Source organism: Pogona vitticeps, chromosome 1, assembly GCF_051106095.1.
Source record: "Pogona vitticeps strain Pit_001003342236 chromosome 1, PviZW2.1, whole genome shotgun sequence".
Classification (NCBI taxonomy): Eukaryota; Metazoa; Chordata; class Lepidosauria; order Squamata; family Agamidae; genus Pogona; species Pogona vitticeps.
In genome coordinates, this window is record NC_135783.1 from 208091701 (window position 1) to 208096889 (window position 5189).

Below are 5189 nucleotides of genomic sequence, written 5' to 3' on the forward strand. Positions count from 1 at the left end.
GGACTTTCAAAAGGGAAAAAAGACTTTGTTACAAACTGAGAATGCAGGAACAGGGTTACCTGCAAGAGGGTTGCAAAGCAGATAAATTGTTGAAGTTCAGTGGGCCAGGAAGAGAGATGTTTGGAGGGCAATGAAAGGTCACAGAAACTGTCAAAATATAGGTTTTCTTCAGAGAGTCAAAAAATAAAGTTTTCTTTAAAGAAAGTAATGGAGTGACAGTACTCCAGAAAGGGGTACGCTTTGCCACCTATCTCCAGGAAATTTGCAGGCAATTATATAAGGCATATTTAAAGTTTTTCTACATTACAAAAGCACGGAACAGTTGTGTTTTCCCAACCCTGAGTGCTTTCAATAAAGATTTTCTCTGAATTTCTGAGACCAGGCTCTTGACACAAGTCTTCAAAAGGGGAAATCAAGATCCAATTAGCTGACTTTCAGGAGGATAACTTTTTATCTCCTTCCTGGCTAAACATTCTTGCTGGCAAAGGGATTCTGTATCTGGTTATAAAAATATTTAAAAAGATATTTCAAGAAAATAGAGAACAAATATTCAGAATCTCACTCATTTAAGCAGTGAAATTACTGTTTTTTTGCTTTGTGGCTGGAGATGATCTTACTTGATGTTAGGAGAGCTGTATCCTGTTACAGTCTCAACCATTCCATTTGTCTTGTCACTATAGAGTTTTGGGTAATTAAATTGTGGTGCTGGAGGAGACTCTTGAGGGTCCCCTAGACCACTGGTTCTTAACCTTGAGTTACTCAGGAGTTTTGGACTGCAACTTCCAGAAGCCTTCACCACAAGCTGTGCTGACTGGGGTTTCTGGGAGTTGCAGTTCAAAAGCATCCGAATAACAAAGGTTAAGAACCACTGCCCTAGACTGCAAGGAGAACAAACCTATCCATTCTAAAGGAAATCAACCCTCAGTGCTCACTGGAAGGACAGATTCTGAAGCTGAGGCTCCAATACTTTGGCCATTTCATGAGAAGAGGATACTCTCTGGAAAAGACCCTGATGTTGGGAAATTGTGAAGGCAAGAGGAGAAGGGGACGACAGAGGACAAGATGGATGGATAGTGTCACCAAAGCTACCAACATGAATCTGACACAACTATGGGAGGCAGTGGAAGACAGGAGGGCCTGGCGTGCTCTGGTCCATGGGGTCACAAAGAGTCAGACACGACTAAACAACTAAACAACAACAAAACAAAAACAAAACTCCAGATATGTTATGTGCCATCAAGTTACTTCTGATGGGTGAGTTAATGACATACAAAATGTCCTATCATTTACGGCTCTGCTCAAGTCTTGCAAACCAACAACATGTTAACTTGTTCTTACAACTTCCCCTTCCTAGCAATACTTTCTTTGCCAGTAAGTTTTGCTCAGGTCTTCCAAACTAACAGCTGTGGTTTCCTTTATTAAGACAATCTATCTCACGTTATATCCTCCTTTCTTCCTACTGTAATATTCTCTTTTCTGGGTAATTCTGTATTTTCATTATATATTACAGTAGGATTGCCTTTGTTTATTCATTTTTTCCTACCTTTCACACTTGTTGAAAAAACAGCCCAGATAACTGCTTTGAGTTTGGGTGAGAAGTAAATTGATGAAAAAAGGAGTCAGCTTGTGGGATTTCTGCTTGCTTGGTGTCACTGTGTGAATAGTAATGAACACAAGAGGGTATCCTGTAGACCATCTTGACTGCTGCCATTGGTGTTGTTGACATTCAAGCTTCCCATTGCTGTGTAAACCTGGACATCTTTTTTTTCCCTGCTGGCACTGTGGGCATAATATTGTGCAGCACTATTGGGCCATTTCCTGGCATTTTGAATTGTGGATACTGGTTCCCACATTGAATATCCCACATCCATACATTGGAAGTTTTTTTGAAGAATTTTATTTTTACCTCTTGTTCGCTGGCTTGATAGCTCAGTAGTTTAGATATCTGGCTGCCGAGCCAGACGTTGGAAGTTCACCACGAGGGAGAAGAGCCGACCTATGTAGTCATGGGCAAGCTGCAAGCTTCTGTGTATACTTTACCTAGAAAACCCTGGAAAGGGTTGCCATAAGTTGGAATCTACTTGGCAGCACAAAATTATTATTATTTATTAGATATACCAGGTGTTTCCCAGGACTTGTTGGTAAGGAATAGGTGGGAGTGATCCACTGAATGGAGTTCATTTCCTCATGAATCCATCTTCACTCATCTTTTATTTTTTACTTTTTATTTTTAGAGAAAGATTAATTGAGATACATGCAACAAGAGTGTTGAAAAACATACAGCAAAGAGGTTGCCTTCATGCCAGTCATGTCTGGGGCTTGAGCCTGGGTTAAAGCCTTTCAGTGGCAGCAGCCCATGTCTTTGGTTCTGCCCAGGTGAAAATGTTGACCTAGAACACTGGTTCTTAACCTTGGGTTACTCAGGAGTTTTGGACTGCAACTCCCAGAAGCCTTCACCACCAACTGTGCTGGCTAGGGTTTCTGGGAGTTGCAGTTCAAAAACATCCGAGTAACAAAGGTTAAGAACCACTGACCTAGAAGAATGCAGAACAAACTACTACAGCTTTAAGCTGTGGACGTTTATTTATATACAGTGGTGCCTCGCATGGCGATCGCTCCGTATAGCGATGAAATTGCTTTGCGATGGACTTTTTGCCATTGCAAGAGTGATTGCTTTGCGATGGCCCCTAAGGGGAAATTTCGCTTTGCAATGATCACAGGAAAGCGATCATCGCAAAGCCCCCATTTTCGGCCAGCTGATCGGCAGTTCCAAAATGGCTGCCGGGTAAACAAAATGGCTGCCCACTGTTTTGCCTCGCTTTAGAGGCACCAAAAATGGCCACCGCAATGGAGGATTTTCGCATAAGGTTAGTTTTTTAGCCCATAGGAATGCATTAAACGCGTTTTAATGCGTTTCTATGGGCTTTTAAAAATCGCTTAGCGATGAAATTGCTTAACAGCGTTTTTTGCTGCACCGATTAACATCGCTAACTGAGGCACCATTGTATTTATTTTTCTAATGAAAAGAAGAAGAAGCCGAAACAAAGGCAAGCAGATGGCGAAAGATGAAGGTCACATCAGATGGAGAAGTTTGTCAAAATGTGATGACATAGGTAATCTGTAAACTGTTATTGCACCTAGCTGGAGGTGGTGAAAAACATTTTGAAATTACAGGGGGAAAAAAAACCACTGAAGTTGCCTGCACACAGGCAAGAATGATCGCCTGAAGTGGTTCTGCCGTATGGATGAATGCCAGATGTGCAAAGCGACATATCTGGAATTAATGATATTAAACATGCTTTTCTTTTATGCTCAATAATAACTCTATTATGATTGATACAAACCGCAGACACTTTATCTAGTACAAATGGAATCGTCTGTCATTGACTATATTAAATCATCAATTTCTGCATGATGAGGATCGTTTAGGGTAACTAATCATCTGTCTCGTACTGAAGTCTTTAAGGCTGATCAGATAACGTTTTGAATACTGCCTGAGCAGCCATGACAATCTAACCCTTCCATGTAAGGACTGAGAGGGGCCCATTATGCCGTCAAAGCCTGTGGAAATATCACAGCTCTTTCTCTACATAATACCCTGCTGTAAATAAATCACTCTCCACCGCAAACTTTATTGATCACAAGCACTTCCATGCTTGTGTCTAGTGAAGTCTCTACAGAATAAAATGCTGCTTTATATTTTGTCTTGTCAAAATATTAAACGGCTCTGTCAAGCGGAGTCAGGCTCACCACGATGGTGTAATTCTGCTGGAGCCCTTCTCGTTCCCCCTTCCTATCTCAGCTGCCAAGCTTACAAAGCAGGGTGGGTGGGTTTTTCCCCCTATTCTTTTTTTTAAAACTTTCCAATTATAGTCTCGTAAGATTATGAAGCCTTAAGATAAAGTGTCCTAATTTAGAGAAGTGGAGGACTGAACTACTAGGCGAGCAGCTGTTAGATAAAGCATTTTTCACAAGAAAGAGATAACCTGGCTTATTTATATACACAACATTAATGGGGAGCGGAAGATAGCCAAAACACATCTCTATTATTTTGCTAAGGCAAGGTAAGGGAGAAATGTTTGCATTAATTTGAGTGGAAAATGTTTATTATTCACAGATAAAAGGCACACTTTTAAAATGATCCAAGAGCAGACAACCTCCTCTCTAAACCCTCCTTTCATATTGTTCCTCCCCACCTCAAATAACACCTGAACCAAACCTGAAACACAGGACACTGTTCTAAAAGACAACAGCTTAAATCCTGTTGCTCAGTGCAGTAAGCTGCGACTAGAGTTGACCCATTGACTCTATGGGGGTTTGGTGATTCAACTTCTTTCCAAGTCCCATTGATTCAATGGGCCTACTCTAGCAGCAACTTACTATGCTAGGCAACAGGATTTCAGCCACATATTTTTAAAAAATGTAAATAATTACACAATTAATTAATATGTACAGTATATAAAGCTGTTCCGTTTATTTCTCCCCTCAACCCTCCCCACACATACGTTGTTCTCATTTCAGAACATTGGGCCATATGCTACTTCTGCTTCTTTTCTGTATGTACTCGTAGCATAAACTCCAGTTTAATGAAAATAATAAAGATGCTTCTGGCACCTTGAAAAACACACATTTCTTATGATGTAATCACTTGTAGACTAGAGTCCAGTTTGTCACGTTCATGAAATCTTGTGGCCTGGCCACACTGGTAAATTTGGTGCAGCCCAGTCTGATCTGGCCCATGCTTTAAAGGTCCTTATTAGAGATGGGCATGAAGTACTGAAGTGGCGGTTTGGGTTGGTTCATATTTTGGGCATTTCCCAGACCTGCCTCCTTTGTTGAGTGCCCATTCAGAGGCAGTGGCCAGTGGAGGCAGGGCAAGGAAACCAGGGTCCTGCCTCTGAGTGGGTGCCCTCTTGAGGAGGTAGGGCTGGGAAGTCTGTCTTAAGTGCAGTCTATTTTAACTCTGACTTTAGAGAGTCTTTCATCCACACTGGCGAATCAGCAAAACGCTGGTTTGTCTTGGCTCGTGGTTTGTCAAAGGCACAAATGATGAATTTCTTAACATTCCTTGACAAACCACAAATGGGTTTGTCAGTTCGTTAGTCCTATAAGATGGCCCCCCTATAAAATGGCACCTAGAGACACCCACTGCCCCTACTCACTGTCCCCACTGCCTTCCTACCTTTTGC

General features: G+C 41.5%; 1 long non-coding RNA gene across 1 annotated transcript; it reads right to left on the bottom strand.

Moving 5' to 3' along the window:
* Positions 1–1894: 1894 nt before the first annotated feature.
* Positions 1895–4566, bottom strand: LOC144589627 (uncharacterized). Its single transcript, XR_013545867.1, has 2 exons — positions 2535–4566; positions 1895–2390 (listed from the first exon to the last, which is right to left on the bottom strand). It is a non-coding gene; the product is annotated as an uncharacterized LOC144589627 (long non-coding RNA).
* Positions 4567–5189: the final 623 nt, after the last annotated feature.